This window comes from Ambystoma mexicanum, chromosome 1p, assembly GCF_040938575.1.
Source record: "Ambystoma mexicanum isolate Mex_15411 chromosome 1p, UKY_AmexF1_1, whole genome shotgun sequence".
In the NCBI taxonomy this organism is placed as follows: domain Eukaryota; kingdom Metazoa; phylum Chordata; class Amphibia; order Caudata; family Ambystomatidae; genus Ambystoma; species Ambystoma mexicanum.
In genome coordinates this window covers 682,009,642-682,030,852 of record NC_090921.1, presented here as the reverse complement: position 1 = coordinate 682,030,852, position 21,211 = coordinate 682,009,642, and the positions used below count along the sequence as shown (strand labels likewise).

Genomic DNA, 21,211 nt, shown 5'->3' with positions numbered 1-21,211 from the left:
GCCTGTATGGGGATCTCAGAAGGACACAGTTCCTGCTATCCCAGTGTTTATGTATACTTGTTTTGGTAACTGAGATTGGAAAGTCATACTTAGGCGCTGACCAAGTTATAATTGATATTTAATAAATATTAATTTAGCTTCACACAGCAGATCACTGCGGGACCAGAGACAACGCACACACCCATCCGGAAACAGGTACTATCCAGTACACGGGATTCCATTTACTTTTTTCACCGCCAACCGAGACCACGCATCCAATAAACTTGCCTTGAGAAAAACCTTAAGGTTGAAACATGTGTCGGCACTAGTGAAACATAAGCAATTGCTTTCTTGGTACTCTATGGAAGCCTTGACCAACTAGAATGTATGTCACAAGAGTGACAACCAATGTTTGAAGCACATGACAAACAATAAAACAATAGTTATTGCAAACACTTACCAAGTATAGAAATGAATATTTATTAAATATCAAATATCATTTGGTCAGCGCCCAAGTGTGACTTTCGGATCTCAGTTACCAAAACATGTTGTGAAGTAGTAGTCTTGTGTGAGTTAAGAATACATTTGTAGTTTTTGAGACTCTGTTTATAAAAACAATTAATTAATTAATTGACATTGAGTGTTTATAGTAATCTTAAATGTAGTATTTCCAATGTCTGTAGGGTTTAATTTCAATACATTGCATCCTAAAAGGTTTAAATTGCTCATACACAAGGAGAGAGAGAGAGACAGAGAGAGAGAGAAAGAGAGAGAGAGAGTGAGAGAGAGAGGGGGCACTGATAGAGAGGAAGAGAGAAGGAGAGAAGCAGAGAGGTGATAGAGAGGGGGGACGAGAGAGGGGATCTAGAAGAGGACATTATTGCAATGGCAAGCCCACCCTCCAGGATTCCATCTTGATTGGAGCGAACAATCGAATTCCCAGAAGAACCACAACATCTAAAATATTTTGGGAATGTTTGCGCAACGATGACTCAGCAATGCAAGCAAAATCAACCTGGTTACAATTGATTTGGTCAACAATACTGGAGGGTAAAAACCGCTAAATGTGCATCAAGTAGCAGACTAATTACAGATTAAGTTGAGGACATAACGCATGCGCCAAGAAACAGGGTGGTCAGGTTTTCAAAATCAAAAAGCAGGACAAGATCGAGGTAGCACTACATTTTGGTTGTGGTTCCTGTCTGCTGACACAAAGTAGGACTATACGTCAGCTGTGGCCCATCAACACAACAGATCACACACACACCGCAATCACAGGAATGGCCAATATTGGGAGCAAGAAATCCGTTACGTATGTGAGAAATACCATGTATGAATTCTAAACAATTGCCCCTTCATACCGAAACACATTTCACAAAACTAATAACACAACTAATACCACACGGTCTGCCAATACAGACCCACTGGGTATTCCAGCAGAACATGCTGTAACACAATCCTGCAATGTTTCCCAGCTGCCTAGTGTTGCATGTGAACCCCTCCTGGGAGCATGGTAGCTCCCAGGATGTTGTAAGGGGTCACGTGGCAGTAGCCACGTGACCAACATAATAAAAGAAGCCAGCCGCTTCCGGCTAGGCAGTCACTCCCATTCTGGCTCCAGCGTCGTTCCTGTTGCACCAGGCTGGTGCTGCGCTGTTGGTGCTGGGCCCACGAACGGGGCCCAGCTTAAGGACGGTGCCCCTGCCGGGCAACGCCGTCCGGACGGTGCCCCTGCCGGGCAATGCCGTCCCTGTGGGTCCCCCAGCCATGTGAGGCGGGCTGGGGAGGCGACCCCGGCCTGGGTGCCCCCAGAGCCGGGGCCGCGGTGGCCAGGTGGACCTGGCCACGTGTGCGGGGCTCCGGTGCTCTGGAGCGGGGTGGGCGGAACCCCCACCCCTGAGTATGCGGCATGGGCGCCGCCGAAGAGTGTGTGTTGTCGGGTGCCACCCGACCCGAGTATGGGGCTGCCCGGTGATCCGGAGCAGCCCCCAACAATGGCGACGAGGGCTGGAGCCCTGCGTGTGAAGCGGCGTCGGCCGCGATGTGGAGGAGCGGAGACGACTGCCCCCCCTATCCCCGTGGGGGAGAGAAGTTTCTGCGGCGTCGGCCGCGAGAGGGGGGAGAAGTGTGCGGCCCGCGCCGCAGTGAAGAACGCGGGGGCCGCCTCTTTCCCCGTCGGGAGGGAGGGTGCCCCGGCGTCGGCCGCAACGAGGAGCGGCTAACATCGCCGCAGGAGGGAGGATGCCGGTTCCCCTCCCCAGGGAGAGAAAAGCGCCCGTGGCGGTGGCCGCAACGTGGAGGCGCAGGCCCATCCGCGACCCGCAGAGGGGAGGTGCGGCTGACATCGCCGCGAAAAAAAGAGAAGGAGGCGGGCCCAACACCAGCTGGGCCCGCAAGGAAAACATGGTGGGCGAGCGGCCCGCCCGTCCCCCGAGGGAGACGGAAGATGTTCGCGGCATAGGCCGCGTGGGTGGCTTCACCCCTCCCCCACCACCAACAGGAAGGGAATTGCCGGCACTCGGACTGGACCAGCACACGCGATGTCGCCCCGGATGGAGAGGTGAGCGGCCTCTCCCCCAGCATGCCAGCAGACCGCCCACCACAGTGCGGCTGCCCCGATCGACCCGTGCGCCCTGAAGGATAATGGTGAGGCGGGCCCAACTCCAACTGGGCCCGCAACAAGGAGGTGGGCTGCCGGCCCCTCCCCCATACGCCGCACGCAATGGTCTCTGCCCTGCAACAATGAAGAGCGGCATACATCGCCGCATGGGAAAATGGATGCGGGCCCGACTCCAACTGGGCCCGCAAACGAAATAAGACCGGTGCCGCCTCTCCGCCCCCGCTGTCAGGAGGAAGATGCGGCTCTGCCGCAACAAAGAAGTGAGCCGCCGGCCCCTCCCCCACCCCGGGCAAAGAGCAGCGAGGTGGCTGCATTGAAACAACTGGGCCCGCGGCGGTGAATGGAAAAACTGTGATGCTGGCCAAACATAACGCCAGCAACCCCCATGTGAAGGGGGAGGTGCGAAAGGTGGCCGGTTTGTCCGTCGTCGGTGCCCTGACTCTGGACTTGGCCGATGTGGCCCCTGGGGTTCCCCCAGGTGCGGCTTTGCCGGCCCTAAGTTGTGAACTGAACTGTCCTGAATAGCTGTCCATGGATGATGTCGGACTGGTTTCCTGCAGACCCGCAGTTGCTTAATGTGGACTCAGTAGCCACCCCCATGAAGACTGGGATCCTGCAGACCCTGGACGTGCTTAAAACGGCCCATTCAAGTGGCGGTGGGAAGCTGTGATCCTGCATATTGTGGCCATGCTTTAAATGGTGCCAGGGGGGATCAACAAGGGCGGCGTTCAGCAATAGTGAAACCACTCACCCAGGTTAATAAAGGGTGTATTAGTAGAGTGGTTGTAGGAGTAGTAGTGGGTAGTTAGCGGGATGTGTTTTGTTTGTTGTTTATTAAAAAATGGAGTGGTGTTGCATGTGAACCCCTCCTGGGAGCATGGTAGCTCCCAGGATGTTGTAAGGGGTCACGTGGCAGTAGCCACGTGACCAACATAATAAAAGAAGCCAGCCGCTTCCGGCTAGGCAGTCACTCCCATTCTGGCTCCAGCGTCGTTCCTGTTGCACCAGGCTGGTGCTGCGCTGTTGGTGCTGGGCCCACGAACGGGGCCCAGCTTAAGGACGGTGCCCCTGCCGGGCAACCCGGTGCCCCTGCCGGGCAACGCCGTCCCTGTGGGTCCCCCAGCCATGTGAGGCGGGCTGGGGAGGCGACCCCGGCCTGGGTGCCCCCAGAGCCGGGGCCGCGGTGGCCAGGTGGACCTGGCCACGTGTGCGGGGCTCCGGTGCTCTGGAGCGGGGTGGGCGGAACCCCCACCCCTGAGTATGCGGCATGGGCGCCGCCGAAGAGTGTGTGTTGTCGGGTGCCACCCGACCCGAGCATGGGGCTGCCCGGTGATCCGGAGCAGCCCCCAACACCTAGGATCCTAGATAACTGTCCACTACGAACAATTGGAAACCATCTCGTCTTCCGGAAAGTGATAATATTCCTATTTTCCGAACCCACCAAGCAGGGAAGCCACTGCCACACACCCACCCTGAGTCCACATTTCATTTAGTTTCCCGTAATCAACTGTCCTCAAGCCAATGCCCACAAGAGGGCAGTGTTGATCTACGCTGATTTTTCTTTCATCGTACCACTGAATGCACTATACCTAGGTCTTCTCTCAAAAGTCCGCATAGTCGCAGTGGTCTTCAAATGGTGTGGGTGGCCCCCGTAGGAGGGCGTAAAGGATGCCCAGAGTGGGGTATGGCATCTGGGTGGTCGGGGGAGGGGGTGGGCAACAACAATGTTTTTACTCAAGGGTGGGGGGAGGGCAAGACAGTAATATTTTTATTCAAGGGGGCCCAGCATTAAACAAAAAAAAGTTTAAATACCACTGGCTTAGTGGCTTCACTTTCAGGAATCGAAAACAAAAACGTTCCCCACCTTTTCTAGGCTGGGTTTGGAACTGTGAATGATCCCCTCATAGAATATTTATGGGGAAATTAGGAACATATCTCCAGCGCTATTCATGTTCTCTTTGCACTGCAGTTTCAACATTTTAAAAGGTACTGTGATAGTGTGATACCCCTGGGCTACCGAGTCCTTGCGGACACTAATGAGAGAACATTTAAGGCAATCTGCTTTCTTGGTGGGGGGCGGGTGGGGTTGGAGGGGGTGTACATTTCCCAGCGGCACCGACACTTTCTCAAGAGCCAGGACATGTACTTGAAACAGAAAAAAGACTCGGGATAAAGGGCCGGATTATGGAGAAGTCGCACATTTCGAACGACACTTGTTAAACGAGCGCCGTGTTCTGCAGCAATACCAAAGCAGCTGGATGAATCCGACACGTTCGTTCCTTGCTCCATATCCTCAGTTTAAGACGTGACAATGGTCCTTTGAAACACAAAAATGTGACAGCATTTATATAACAAGCATTGGCAATGCCAACCGTTTGGGATTTTGTAACCTGCCAAATGCCTACTACTTCTGCACTGGCCAAAACTATTCATGTTTGGCAATGTTTGTAACAAGACTCCAGAGAAGGACAAGCATTGCTCGTACATGGAGTGGCTGAAGCAGACCTGGTTTTATTACACCAATAGCAGGTTTACAACTCCAAATTAACATAGCTTGATTGTATGGCTAAGGAGAACCGGCTGAAACACGTGTCAAAGGATAGTCGAAGAAATAGATACAATGATTTGATTAGTTCTAGGTGTATGTTAACAGTGGTTTTGTGTTGTTAGTTTGTAATCCCGGTAGTTTGACTGGGTGTAGCATAGAAATGTATTGTTAGGTGTGTGTTAGGGAATAAGTGTGTATGATGTGTGAAATATGCTTGTATTCAGTCGAATAAAGAAAGGTGCCTGTTGAAGAAAAATGATAAAGTGTAGATATGTATAATACGGAATGTTTTTAATGATAAAAATGATGCTACAATCGTTGTGAAAACAGGTTCAAAGACATCATTTGTTGTGTGTCTATTACTGTCTGGGACTATTGGTCTTGATCACAGTTCTTTTTTCGATATGTTATGGTAACCTTGGTGATCAGGACTTTACCAGGTACCCTTGTGTAGTGTTTATGAACTCCAAATTAAGTAATTAATTCTCACATGGCCAATAAAAAAAAAACACCGACAGGAACTTCGAGCACAACGTTTGATGGTAAGGCTGGATTAAAGTGTGCTCAAACACTTCCCACGAGGAGGAGTTGTGGTCGGGGAGGGGAAGGAACTGGACAGGAATGGCCATAGGGATTAGCATGCCCAGTCAATGGGTGGGCAAATAAACAAACAACTAAAAACATTGTGCCCCTCTTCATGTGTCATTCCTCCCTATCTGTACTCTAATGCAACAATTTCGGCTTATAGGTGTTGCAACAACACCTAAAGATGTGCGTAAGGCTGCTCCCCTACTCCAATGGCACAGACATTTTACAAAGCTGTGGTGTGGAAGGTGACCCAGAGCACTGTCAAAGGTTATGATTAATTACAAACCTTCCCCCATTACATTGTTGGGCTGTAATGCGGCAGAAGATCTGAAATATGGACTGCAAGGCTCGATGATTCAACATCTGGAAGATCGAGTCATTCTGAAGGGGAAAGAATTGAACAAGTCACACAGTGAACATAGAAGTAAGATTATAAAAAAACCGCACATGCTCATCAAAGAATGCACATAATTGCAAAACACCCCTTGTGCCACTGTTAGGCCAAATAAACACACCTGCACACAAAAAAGGTCACGATTGGCCATCAGTGATATTATATCATGACACTCAGCTTTCAAGTTCTGAGGAGAAGAGGTAAATCTTTCAACTGTGCGGACACTAATGCATCTGTCACGCCGTGGCATCAATGATGGAACGAGCTCCCCCTTTGCTAATGTACTATCCAAACAGGGTAACTATCAGACAAATGTCCCTTTTGCAATACTCATGTTTTATCTTGGTCTGTGCTATTGATGTATTAAATGCTGCATTTCTTAAATGTGCATCGGTTCATATACGTAGTACATTGCAACTTTGCTCTCACCTGGGATAGCGTTAAACACAGTGCTCAGCTCTCACTATTGACAGCATGCCAGATGCTTTTCAATACAACTCCCACAAGCCCAGCCAGTGTAGTCATAGTATATTGATGCAGCTGCCTACTGTACATAGATAGAAAAGAAGTCAAACCAACGTGACACAAACACATCTGCTCCTTCACCACCCCAACATGCTGTGGGGGAGTTAAGGAGCGCATGTGTTTCAGTCACGTTGGTTTAACTTCACGATGTATGGCCTAGGGCTTGGGTTATTGACTTCAACCACGCCTGTACCCTCCTACCTGTGATATTTGGTCATTACAAGACTGTGTTTATCAGCATACATTTGGAGGTAGCTCGACACCATAACAGCCCATTTTAGTATAGTAGTTATAAATGAAGACTGGTGAATAAATCGGTCACCCACCCCACTGTCGAGCATCTTATCTGAAGACACAACACATTTCTTTCTTGATTTAAGAAAAGAAAAAGAACCGTGAACCCGGATTAGGAAGTTGTGCGTCTCAGAAGAAGTTTCTCGTGGATATTTGTAATGTAAGCTACACGGGCACAGGTAATTCAGGGCTTTCCAAAATGCATTATGTCCGATAGCCTTACATGGGAGGTCGCTGCCAGTGCCAAGCCAGATGAACGCCGCCCCGGGTAGGCTTCACTGCAGTCACGCTTCTACTGATGCAAACATTATAACAAACAACAACCTGCCCCTTGGGAGACTTCCCTGACCAGGGGCGATCCTCCAACCACAGTCCCAAGCAGCTCATCACACAAATGTGGACAAGCACCTTGACTTTTGTTAACAAGAGAAACATGTACTAAGCAGGCTAAAACAGTCCCTGCACATTTAATTCATGCACAGTCCTCACAATGGCGCTGTGAGTACACCGTGAATCAAAGAAAGCAGTAATGTATTCGCTCTTCTTTTTGCGACACTACCTCTGCAGCAAGAACAGGTCTAAACGTTGCAATGTACTGCAAGGGAAATACAGCGTAATATTCAGGCCACGTTTCTGCTTCGCCAACAGTGCCGCCAAGGAGCTGGATGCCCGGCAGCACTCACGTAATGTAGGACGTGCCCTCTGCGCATGGCAATCCTGGAGCACTTCCTCTGCACATATTTTACATTCACTTCCTAGGCTGCTGTCGCCACTTCGCCCTTGCACTCCTCCCATCACCCTCAGAAAGCAGGTGGGAGGATTTGGAGGGGAAGAATGTCAAATTTCTACGTGGCCAATGAGCACATTGTCAGAATCGGGCATAGAGAGTCCAAAGCCAGACATTCCTGGCAAAACTGGGATTCAGCCATAATAAAGGGAGACCTTTGGCAAACAAAAAGAGCATTTGAAGGACACATTGACTTGAACTTGACCTCAATGTCCTCTGTCTCACTGAGACATGGTTCTCAGCCAGCTCTGTCACGAGCTTTGACACTCTCCTCCTTGACGGCTGCAAGAACCTCTCCACACCCAAATCCAACCGTTCCGGAGCGGGTGTAGCCCTGATCTTCCCTGAGTGGATTCCTGCCTCTGTCATTTCTACGCAGGGCTACTCCTCTTTCGAATGCCTCGTCTGCAGGCTCTCTCTCTCCTGGCCACTCGCTTACTGTGGCCACCATCTATCGGCCACCTGGTCAGATCTCCTCCTTCCTCTCTGAGTGGGAGGACCGCTCCTCTTCCCTCCTGGTCTCAACCACTCAACTCTTCCTTCTTGGAGACTTCAACATCCACCTGGATGCTTTCTGTCCTTCCACTGGACTCTTTCGTGACCTTTGCAACTCCCTCACTCTCTATTCTCCCCTCTGGCCCGACTCACTCTGCAGGGCACACACTGGATGTTCTGATCTCTTCAGGCCTCTGCCTTTTGACCCCTCTCACCACTCCTCTCTCCTTGAGTGACCACTTTCTCCTTTCCTCCCAGCTCCCCCTCTCTACCCCTCAGGTCAAGCCAACCCCAGCACTGCCACCTACCTTCTTGGTTATCCGACCCATAAAGCGCGTGTCAGTTGAAGCTTTCACCGCCACTTTCTCACCACCCCCTCCCCCTTTGGCTGACTCACACCCTGACACAGCTGTTTCCATGCTCCACTCTGCCATATCTGATACTCTTGATGTTTTTGCCCCAGTCATGAGGATCCGCTTGAAGCCCAAAGCCAAGTGCAATTCTTAGTACAACTCAGACCTTGTCAGCCTTAAACGAAGGGCAGGGTGGCTGAGAGGAAATGGCGTGCTTCTGGTTCATCCTCTGACAAACTGGCCTGCCGCCTGCTCCAAAGGCAATACCGGCTCTCTGTCCGCACCAAGATGAGAGTCTACATCCAAGCCCGCATCTCTGTGGCATCTAAAAACTCGGCTGAACTCTTTAAGATCTACAAGGAGCAGGCCAATCCTACTGCAGTCTGTACCTCTCCGGTCCCCTCCCAGGCCCTGTGCATGGCCCTGGCTTCTCATTTCATCTCTAAAACTCAGGACATCCAGTCCTCTTTTCTCCTCTCCTCCGCCTCCCTCTACTCCCTGCTGTTTTCTGGCCCTTTTTTAGCCACCTCTACTCCCTCCTTCTGTGCCTTTCCCTTATTCTCCTCAGACAAGATTTCTAGACAAGTCTGATCTATGAAAGTCTTGTTAAAACAGGTTCACCCCTGTTCTTCCAAAACCATCAAGGACCACATTGACACCCAGGCTCCTGCTCTGGCTGATTCCTGCAACCACTCCATTGCCACTAGAGTCTTCCTCTGCCCCTGCCCCCTGAAGCACTCCCTTGTGCACCCTCTTCTTAAGAAACCCTCCGCCAACCCTTCCTGCCCGGCTAAGTATTGTCTAATCTCCATCATTCCTTTCCTGGGCAAACTCCTGGAAAAGCTGGCCATCTCCCAGCTTAATCCTCACTCTGGATCTGTTGGGTGTCTCCATGACCATCAGTCTGGCTTCAGAGCTGCCAGAAGCACAGAAACTACTCTCCTGAACACCCATGAAGGCCTGCTCTCCAACCTCGATTTCAACACCCCCTTTGTCCTCATCTTACTTGATCTGTCTTCTGCCTTTGACATGGTCAAGCATGCCATCCTGCTCAACCGTCTCTGAGAATCTGGGTATCACCGATCAGGCCCTGGCTTGGCTGACGACCTTCCTCTCCGATCGACCCTCCCAGGTCCAACTTGGGTCCTTTCCCTGCTCTATCTCTATCTCTACATGTGGTGTTCCCCATGGGTTTAACTTCTCTCACAGGCTCTTCAACCAATACCTGGCTCTTCTTGCCCACCGCATTGCCGCTTTCTGCCCCAACTTTCAGTGCTATGCAGATGACACTCAGGTCATTTTCAGGCTCCCTTCAGCCACCTCCTCTCCTTCTCTCATCTCTGACTGTCTGTCATCCATCCAGGAGTGGTGTGCCACCAATGATCTCTGCCTTAATGCAGGTAAGACCGAGATTCTCCTCATCTGCACACCTGCTCCCTCCTTTCCTGTCACTCTCTGGTCAGCCTCCCTTGGCCCTCTTCCTGTTCCCACCTGTGAGGCTAAAAGCCTCAGTAACATCTTTGATTCCGCACTTTCCTCTCTCCTCACATCTCTGACGTCTCTAAGAAGTCACACTACCAGCTGCACCTCCTCAGAGGTATTCTTCCTTTCCTCTCCTTCCGCCAGAAGCCCACTGTCTCCAGAGCTCTGGTTCTCTCTAGGCTGGACTACTGCAACAGCCTCTTTCTAAATCTGCCTGCCTCTACTCTCAGCCCTCTGCAACACATCCCAAACAGGACTGCAAGACTTGTCCTTGGCCTCAAGCGCAGGGATGCTATCCCTCCAGAACTGACATCTCTGCACTGGCTCCCAGTGGCGATGAGGATTAAGTTCAAAACCCTCTGCATTGTCCTCAAGGCCTTCTGGGGCCTGGGGCTGAAATACCTTCAATCTCTCTTCCTAAATATCTTCCTTCTCATGCTCTTCGCTCATCCGCCTCCAATTTCCTCAGGGTTGGTCGCTTCTACAAGCAGCCAGTTGGTGGTAGATCTCTTTCTTCTGCTGGGGCCTCCCTCTGGAACAGCCTCCCTGCCTCTCTGGAACTTGAGGAGAACCATCTCCAGTTCTGGAAGCACCTCCAGACCCTCCTCTTTGCTTCTGCTTTCTCTCCTCCTCTCCCCTGCTGATCTCCTGGCTGAATCTGAAACTGCACTGGTTACCTGGCTACCCTCTGATCTCGGGCCCAGCCCCCCCCCCAGTTGCATACCTGCACTGCCTCCCAGGCAACCAAGCATTCGGGGACTGTTTCTGTATCCCTACAGCCCCTACTAGCACTTGCCACCTGATGTCTGCACTTACCCTTGCACTTGCCACCAGCTGGCTGCACTTTTATTTATTGTCTTTATTTAATTTCCTGCTATCCTATGTAATGCACTGCCCCCTGCCCTTTCCCCCTGCACTTTCCCCTTCCAGCCTCCCCTGCACTTGCACAATCTCAATGCCACTTGGCCTAGTAGGATCGGTGTCTGTCTTCCCTCTGTTTCCCCTCCCTTGCCTCATCGCGCCTTAAAACACTTGTGTGTAGGCGCGTTATAAATGCCTCTGATATCATGTAATTGTGAGCTAACAATAACCCAAACAAACACCACCTAGACCATTTGCCATGGGCTCTAAAATGCAAAGTATTTCTTTATCTTATGTTATGTTATCGTTTTTTGTACCGAGGTACAGCGCAACTTACACCAATAAGGCAACCTGGTGCTAGTGACATTGTTTTTCAGCCTGCCAAGCCATTGCAGAAGAGAAAAACCATATGAAAATCAGGCTTGGTCCGACCCCAAAAGGGGCAGTCAAGCCCGAACTGCTAGGTGACAACCCTTCTGCATCCACAGACATGTTTGAGCTTTGTTGGGCATCATCAGTGAGGAGTAGCTTGGGTCTCTAGGCCGGGCAGACTTGGGACCCACGTCTGGGCATACCCGTTCCACTCGGGATGACTTTTTAGCAAAACAAAAAAGTGACGGCTGGAAGGTTTTGAATTAATCATAACCACAGGCATAGCTCAGCGCAACCCTCCAGACCATCGTTTTTCAGCCTGCCAAGCCATTACAGAAGGGGAAAACCCATATGCAAATCAGGCTTGGTCAGGAGCAGACAGGGGCCTTTGTTGTGGTCCTTTGTGAGGGGTGCCAGCTAAAGCCTGCCGGTTCCCCATTGACTCAGTAAAACAAACAGCCAACCAATAGGGATGAAGTTGGAAGACAAAGCAGCATCTGGAACCTGAACAGAAATCGGCGGCCTTGAAGAAAATGCCGCGAGGTTGCTCTAAAATCAGACTGCAAACACAGATCACATCACTATGTGCAGCAAGATGCAGATTACTGGGTCAGTAGAGAAATGCCAGGCAAGCGCGGTGGCTGGTGCCAATGAAAAGACAGTTTGCCATATTTCACAAAAAACAATATTCTGATTACTATTTTCCAGGCGAAACTCATGGCAGAGAGCAATTACCCTACGTGGCAATCCTATCTCGTAAGGTGGCCAAGAGAGGCCTTGCAGCACCTCCGGTTGCGCTGATGGTCAGGCAGCACAGCAGGGATGAATAGTCCTCGCACTCCGGTGCGTGTAAAGGGAATTTGAATTTTGGTATACTTTCTTTAGGTTTTATCATGTAAAAGGGAAATGCAAATTTGGTCAAAACAGTAAATGAGAAAATGGTAGTTTCTGTTTGAAGCGTTACAATTGTGTTGTACAATGCTGGGAGGAGAATGCAGGTTTGGTAAACACAGGAAAGTAAGTATATTTGGAATACTGAATGCAAAGCGTTCCTTATGATGAGAAAATGCACACTTTCCTCAGTGGGGATCACAGCGAGTGCTTGTGGTACTTACCTCCGTGCACAGCGCCATTTCTTGACGACCAGCCACCGCCCCTGTTCTGACCCGAGTCTGCTCGTCGTCATCACTTTTTGGTGGCATTTTCGGAGAAAAGCCTTATTTTTAACTGTGCAGGTGTCAGTGGTCACACCTGTGGGTTGCCAGCATTTTCGCAATCTGCCAACATTTCTCTAAAAATCTGAAAATGCTGCTGACACCTTGGGCAAATGTGTAGCTTAGGAAACCCTTTGCTATACCATGAGTAGGAAGTTAATTCCTGGGTTTTTACTGCCCTCTAGTGCCCAAGTCAATACTGCTTAGGCCTGGTTTAAAATAGGTTTGGAAAATGAATAGTGGGCCAAACTGCACATACTCCAGTCGCTGTGCACTGCGTGTGGTATGTGTTAACTCCATAGGCCCAAGTATTGTATTAGGGCTGATTCTGAGGTGCATAGGAACGACACTTTTGTACACTGCACCAGATTCACTTGAAATCCAAAACAAAAGTGTCTGATGGGAATAAGCCACCACTTTTGTTCACTTTTCCAAGTCCTCTCTTTACGCCCCGGCAGCGATCGCAACAGCGGCAGAGCCACAAGGGAAAGCTCATTCTGCTTGCCCAGCACCACTTCTGCTGCATCTAAACAAAATAGGCGCTATTCTAAGGCACGCCACGAGGAGAAGTGAGCGGGCTTCTTGTTACAGTTTGTGGCGGACAAGAAGAAGGGCGTGGACTCTCTGGGGACCTTTAAAAGGTGTATTTATTAAATAATGTGAAGGCTCAGCTATGCCTATCGCTGTGCGGTATTCCTAATATATGAATAACTAAGGTGCTTGTGAGTCATCTGTGAATGTTAAAAAGGAATATGTCCGCAGTGCAAACGCTAATGCTGACTGACCCTGCCACTAACTTAACAAACTAAGGTCAGGAGGAGGACTCCCTTCTCCTGATGTGTGCGTCACACACTTCTCTTTTTAGTCTTTATACTTCTTGTTAGTATGCCATTTTCAAATAGTCTTTCGTGGCTTTTCTTAAAAGGGTGTGTAGCTGTGGACTTTACTTTCCTCTTTAAAAATTACTTTCCTTGACTCTGGTGGAATCTTTGCATGCGCTGGTGAAGTCAAGTTGCCTGTATGATTCCTGTTTCCGTGACACTTGTAGTTCACCTTTTCCTGGCCTTTCTCATGGCTTCTTTATCATAGAAGCTTCTTTATTTGTTATACTACACTTTTTGACTCTTGACCCGAAGTTAACTTTCCCCACCTCCCAGGGAAGTGCCATCCCCTTCTTATTGATCTCCGCCTCAGGGAAGTTATTCTCTTTCTTTCATTGTGACAGTTCAAGTTCCTTAGCTTTTGTTGCAAGATTTTCTCACTTGTACTGAGATGTGTTTCTACTGATGTTCCACTTCTATTCCTTTCACTCCAGGGGTGTTGCTAGGTCTGGAAAAGATGTGTGGCTAAGCTAATGTCAGGACTCTCGGAACGTGGGGCTATCTACCCTTTTGGTTGTAGTCCCTGAGCTTTTATCTGGGGATACAACCAAAAGACCCGGGGCTATAGCCCCCTCTTCCCCCCTCTACCCGCCACCTAGCAACACATCTGTTTCCCTCACAGAGACGTTTTTAATTCTCTTTCTTGCATTAAGGCAGTTCAAATTTATCAACTTTAGTTCCAAACTTTTCTTATTTCTGAGATGAGTTTCTTGGAGCATATGATGAGTCCCCTTTGGCCTCCATTCCTCCTGTGATCCCCGTTACCTTATGTTTGGGAACCTCTGCAGGATTCTTACAGGCTTCAGATCTTCTCCTGTACTCCATCTAACGTTTGGCTAATTCTCGCCGGTGTCCTCGTTGTACGACTCTCGCTCTTTTTCCAAGCTTCTCTGTATTTCGATGGGGAGCCATGCCGTTTGCTTGGGTTCCCCGGGTTAGTGTCGGCCTCGGTGGCACGGGCGGTTGCCCACAATGACAATCTCATGGTCACGCCACCACTGAAACTCCGACTCCAGTCGTCTTTACTTTCCATCTCTTTGCACATGCCGGGCTTCCAGCACTTGCTCTGATGGCCCAGAGCAATTATCGTGGGCTCTGTGTTCCCCTGCGACTCCACTTCCTGCTGGTGTTACGACTCCACTTCCTGCTGGTGTTACGCTACCAAGGGAACTCACCAGCTTCAGTATGCGTTTCCTCTCTTCTCTCTCGTTTGACAAGTACTCCTTCTTTAACCTACTAGTCGTAGTGGATTGGTGATTTTCATTTAAAGAGACAACTTCTCTTTCACCCTGATTATAGCACATTTTGACTTTCTCTTCAGGAAATTCTGTGTACTTGGCAGTATTTTATATGTTAGATAATCCCATGTATGCGATCAAGTGAATTGGCCTAGGGAGTTCCTCACATGACCGGGAGTCCTTGACCCCTAATCTCTCCCGGTGAGGTCCCACTTGTCTCCACCCCTAGAGAAGGTATTGCGAAACAGGCTCACCTCACTAGCCTCACAGGTGGGCGGAGGGCCTTGGCGAGAAGGGATGATTACACTCAATTCCTCACAAGTGTTAAAAAATGACTTTCAGATCACAGTCCCTTTAATCGTTTTTCAGACTTATGCCACAAGATGGCATAGCACTTTGCTTTATTTACACAGGTAGGGTTAACCCCTTATCCCACTGGTGTCTTGGGTAAAGTACTCATGCAAACAAATATGAGTTCCACTTTGGGGCTTTGTTGGTTTACTCTTTTAGGAATTGAATTTCATTGATTCGGGTATCCATGTCAGATATCCTATGACCTGTTCCTAGCATGACGGTCTAAAATGACAAACACTACAAACAATACACTATTCAACACAGGATCATTCATTAGATCCTGACAATGTACTTCAAATTTCATTAAAATGCCTGCCCTACATATCTTATTGATCCAATAAAGCCCCAATTAGGCGGAAGGAAGCCTCGCTCCTCCGCCTATCCCACACTCATCCAGCCCAGATACAAGCTGGTGCGCTTCAGAGGAACTTCCTTTGACACTCAGGCTCCGCTGCAGTGGAATCTATTGCCCGGGCATATGTCCCTTGAACGATAATTTGATGCTTTTTAAGAAGGAAATAAAAACCCACCTGTTCAACCTTAATCCAGGCTGGACCTAGTCTGTTCTTCCATCCTCCTCTTTCTGCTTCCTGACCTCTGTCCCTTTTTGTTTTTCGTGTGCTCTGAGGCCCATGGGCATGGGGTGCTTTATGAAAATTTAAATAAATAAATAAACTAATTCAAAGGGCCGTTATTTATTTTTGTCAACTGACCATCCCTTCTGCAATCCCTCTTCCCTCCATGTATCTGCATTCGCTGTATGTAACCCTGCTCACGTTACCTATATGTACTGTAATTTTCATGCTCTATGTCTGTCTTTTTTACCTGCTCTTGTAACTGATGTAACATCCACATCATGTAAGAAAGTGCCATGATGCCCTCGGGCTTGGTGTGCTATATAAGCTTCAAAATAAATTAATGAACAACAATTGATGTGTATAATGACATTCAACATAAAATAAACAGATCTTGGATCAACGACAGTTAATATGTGTAACAGACATAGAGCAAACAGATTTGCTTAGAAAGAGTTTCTTAAATTCCCCTTGGGACAGTACCGTGGGTAATCTTTTTTTTTTGTGTTTAACTGTTGTTAGCAGTTTTTACAAAGAAAAGGAGAAGAAATCCTTTTTCCAAGTGTGTTTTCCAGATGCTTGTCCCGGAGGGCTAAGTCCTTTAAGGGGCTTTTTAGCCAATCGCAGATGGTATCCAGCTTCAAACTATGTAGGATGTTTACCACTGCGATTACTGGTCTCCGACTTAGCCCGTTCATTAGGTATGACCACGAATAGTCCTCGTCCATTCTTGAAAAGTTTGAGTAGAGGTGGCCTAAGTGAGTGTCTCTGTTACCCGTGGTCCCTGGGCATTGTAGTATCAGGTGTTTCAGGCTCTCCTTTGAGTTTTGGATCAGGCAGAAACGACAGGAGTCGGACGTTGATTTGATTTAAAAAGACACCATCCAAATGTGTTTGCCTCCCTTTATAATAATCAAAAGGAGTAAACAATCAATGTGTCTTGGAGCCCCACATTCTCTGCCTCCCAAGTCCCTTCTTTTCAAAGCCTGGCAGGCGATTGGATTCTGTGGACCACAGTGATGAGGAAGACACTCAAGACCAAAGTGAGAAAAAACAACGGCAGAGTCATCAATAATAATTATATTAACAAAGATACATTTTTTTCTGACTCTGCTAACTTCGGTTCGGGTTTAGGATGCAGGTGAACGGCTGTAAATGGCTTTCTGCACCATGGTGGTGTAGCCAGGCGCAGACAGGCCACATATGGAGCGAGTTGAGTGCCAAGGTGTGGTGCTTTTGGTGTTTTACTTAGGCGGCCTGTACGCAATCTTCCTGCTCTTTAACACAGACCACTTGTGCCTCTTCAAGTAGTACATCGCGGGAAGAATGATGGCAGCAATCATCGCTACCTTCAGTCCCATACGTTTGCGCTGGTCATGCTCTGGCTCAGCTGCCCACCTCAGGAAGGTACAAACATCCTTGGCGACTTGAGACATGGTCGCTGGAGTGCCATCTTCGAATTCCAGGATCTCATTATAAATGGGCGGTGCCATGCCAATAGCCTGTTCAGGAAAGAAGGGGTTGTAATACAGTCCTTCCCGCATCGTGACCCCTGTTGGAGGGTCGCAGTAACCAGTTAATAGAGAGAAGACATAATCCTCAGCACCATGCCTGGCATTAACGATATAGCTGAGGTCAGGGGGCAGCGCCCATTGTTGGCAGCCCTGGCAGCCTCTGGGTTGGGATATGGGCTGGGGAAAAAATCAGACAACTTGCCTGGCCGGTTAAACATCTCACCATCCTCGTTGGGTCCATCTACCACTTGATACTCCTCAGCCAGGGCCTTCGCCTCAGCCTCAGTGTGACTGACTCCAATCAAGTTCCGGAAGGCAAGGTACTCCATGCTGTGGCAAGCAGAACACACCTGTTTGTACACTTGGTATTCACGACGGATGCTGCGGTGATCTAAGGCGGAGAGAGCTCCATTGTGGCTCCAAGGATACTTCGGGGGATGGAGCTCCAAGTCACTGGCTTTCACTGATCTGTGGAGAGCCAGGGCTATGCCAGCTCCTCCTGCAGCAAGCACACCCAGTGTGGAGAGGGCCACCTTTCTGCCTCGGGACAGGCTGGAGAATGACATGGGGGCCTGAGACTGTGCCGGCCAGGCAGTTGCGCCCCCGGGTGCCTGCAGAATGCCCCTCTGCGCTGAGCTCCGAGCCGCCACACAGACCGCCACCGCCACCATCTTTGGCCTTCCAGTGACGTCAGAGCTCTCACCGTGGGTAATGTCACAATATTGCTCAAGAATATATAGAGTTTCCACAGGGTTCGGTACAGAAAACTAGGTGAAAAAAATAGTATTCATACAATAAAAACAAGAAAACAGAAGGAGCACTTATTCTGTGGTTTAAAAGAACTGTCTGTCTCCAAGATTGGAGACTTCTTACATTGTTTTACAAAGGTAGCGGGCACCCCTCTCTCGCAAGAACAGACATGATAACCTGTTCAGTGGTTATTAACCACTTGAGAGTTCGCAGCCACTGCTTTTACTCACTGTGCCTTTCACAGATGGGAAATATCCATTCGCATATCAGTCTTTGTCCTGCCCAGGGGCAGTCCAGCACCGAAATACAATGGCAATTCCAATCTGAACGAGAGTACCACCAGCAATCCCATACACGTGTTTCACCCTTGTTGGGGATCATCAGTGAGGTGAAGCTGATGCCTCTCTAAGCACAGTGAGAGGGAGACCACGTCTGGTTGCCCCCAGGAGACCTAGGGTTACCAATCCCAGGTTCCTTAAAAAATAGTTTTACAAAGGTAGCGGGCGCCCCTCTCTCGCAAGAACAGACATGATAACCTGTTCAGTGGTTATTAACCACTTCAGAGTTCGCAGCCACTGCTTTTACTCACTGTGCCTTTCACAGATGGGAAATATCCATTCGCATATCAGTCTTTGTCCTGCCCAGGGGCAGTCCAGCACCGAAATACAATGGCAATTCCAATCTGAACGAGAGTACCACCAGCAACCCCATACACGTGTTTCACCCTTGTTGGGGATCATCAGTGAGGTGAAGCTGATGCCTCTCTAAGCACAGTGAGAGGGAGACCACGTCTGGTTGCCCCCAGGAGACCTAGGGTTACCAATCCCAGGTTCCTTAAAAAATAGTTTTACAAAGGTAGCGGGCGCCCCTCTCTCGCAAGAACAGACATGATAACCTGTTCAGTGGTTATTAACCACTTGAGAGTTCGCAGCCACTGCTTTTACTCACTGTGCCTTTCACAGATGGGAAATATCCATTCGCATATCAGTCTTTGTCCTGCCCAGGGGCAGTCCAGCACCGAAATACAATGGCAATTCCAATCTGAACGAGAGTACCACCAGCAACCCCATACACGTGTTTCACCCTTGTTGGGGATCATCAGTGAGGTGAAGCTGATGCCTCTCTAAGCACAGTGAGAGGGAGACCACGTCTGGTTGCCCCCAGGAGACCTAGGGTTACCAATCCCAGGTTCCTTAAAAAATAGTTTTACAAAGGTAGCGGGCGCCCCTCTCTCGCAAGAACAGACATGATAACCTGTTCAGTGGTTATTAACCACTTGAGAGTTCGCAGCCACTGCTTTTACTCACTGTGCCTTTCACAGATGGGAAATATCCATTCGCATATCAGTCTTTGTCCTGCCCAGGGGCAGTCCAGCACCGAAATACAATGGCAATCAGGCCTTGTTCTGTCGAGAGAGGGGCGCCTGCTACCTTTGCAAACTAAATTTCAAGGAACCTGGGATTGGTAACCCTAGGTCTCCTGGGGGCAACCAGACGTGGTCTCCCTCTCACTGTGCTTAGAGAGGCATCAGCTTCACCTCACTGATGATCCCCAACAAGGGTGAAACACGTGTATGGGGTTGCTGGTGGTACTCTTGTTCAGGTTGGAATTGCCATTGCATTTCGGTGCTGGACTGCCCCTGGGCAGGACAAAGACTGATATGCAAATGGATATTTCCCATCTGTGAAAGGCACAGTGAGTAAAAGCAGTGGCTGCGAACTCTCAAGTGGTTAATAACCACTGAACAGGTTATCAGGCCTTGTTCTGTCGAGGGAGGGGCGCCCGCTACCTTTGCAAACTAAATTTCAAGGAACCTGGGATTGGTAACCCTAGGTCTCCTGGGGGCAACCAGACGTGGTCTCCCTCTCACTGTGCTTAGAGAGGCATCAGCTTCACCTCACTGATGATCCCCAACAAGGGTGAAACACGTGTATGGGGTTGCTGGTGGTACTCTTGTTCAGGTTGGAATTGCCATTGCATTTCGGTGCTGGACTGCCCCTGGGCAAGACCAAGACTGATATGCAAATGGATATTTCCCATCTGTGAAAGGCACAGTGAGTAAAAGCAGTGGCTGCGAACTCTCAAGTGGTTAATAACCACTGAACAGGTTATCAGGCCTTGTTCTGTCGAGAGAGGGGCGCCCGCTACCTTTGCAAACTAAATTTCAAGGAACCTGGGATTGGTAACCCTAGGTCTCCTGGGGGCAACCAGACGTGGTCTCCCTCTCACTGTGCTTAGAGAGGCATCAGCTTCACCTCACTGATGATCCCCAACAAGGGTGAAACACGTGTATGGGGTTGCTGGTGGTACTCTTGTTCAGGTTGGAATTGCCATTGCATTTCGGTGCTGGACTGCCCCTGGGCAGGACAAAGACTGATATGCAAATGGATATTTCCCATCTGTGAAAGGCACAGTGAGTAAAAGCAGTGGCTGCGAACTCTCAAGTGGTTAATAACCACTGAACAGGTTATCAGGCCTTGTTCTGTCGAGAGAGGGGCGCCCGCTACCTTTGCAAACTAGACTTCTTACATTGCACCATTTAAATATTTCTGTTGCTACCAGAGACTTTCCAGATCGTCAGGACTCAGCTGGGAGACTCATCCAGCCTTGCCTCCCTACCATAAGAACATTGTCTCCCTCTCCACCCACTGCTGCCCTTCTGGATGAGGAGGAGAACGGTGGAGTTTCCCACTTTACCCATCATCATAGGGTAAGTGTTCACTAAAGCTATACAGGCCTTCTCAATGAACACAGTTGTGTCCTGGCATGAGACTAAAACACATATACTATGTAATTTCCAGGGTCAACGAAGATGCCCTGGCAAAAGCGATTCGACTTGGTGGGTGATGGAGTTGGAATGGGGGAGGGGCTCATGCCATTCACCAACCAAGGGTCTTTTTTTTTTTAACAGCAAACAGCAGGATAACAGGCATAGACATGATAGTGTGCCATGGGTATAGGTCCAATTGTGTCTCATGGGCATCGGTGCAATGGTGTCTCACAGGCATAGGTGCAATAGTGGGCCAATCACAGTTCTAGAGATGACAGGGACGCATGGTCTGAGGTAATGGCACAGTTCAAGGAGTGATAAGACAGGGCATTCTCAGGGCTAGAGGTTAGAACAGCCTATAGCAGATGGTGTTATGTGGGAGACACAGGGAGCGGCGAGGAAGCCAAGTGTCCCCCACTGCCAGGACTGGAAACTCTCAGGGACTTCAGTCCAGTTTCAGAAAGAATGTGAGTCACAGAAGAACTATTTGGGCTAAGGCAAAGTGTGCCAGGGGGTGATGCACTAAGTCAGAACTGGGGACGCTGGAAGGTTAGAGATGGACTAGAGAACCTGGGGATCCGACCTGTTCATCCTTCTGATCCTACATCACAGAGTGG

At 49.3% G+C, this 21,211-nt stretch overlaps 1 pseudogene; it reads right to left on the bottom strand.

The window, feature by feature from the left end:
• Nucleotides 1-16,508: 16,508 nt before the first annotated feature.
• Nucleotides 16,509-17,768, bottom strand: LOC138579457 (cytochrome c1, heme protein, mitochondrial pseudogene; annotated as a pseudogene).
• Nucleotides 17,769-21,211: the final 3,443 nt, after the last annotated feature.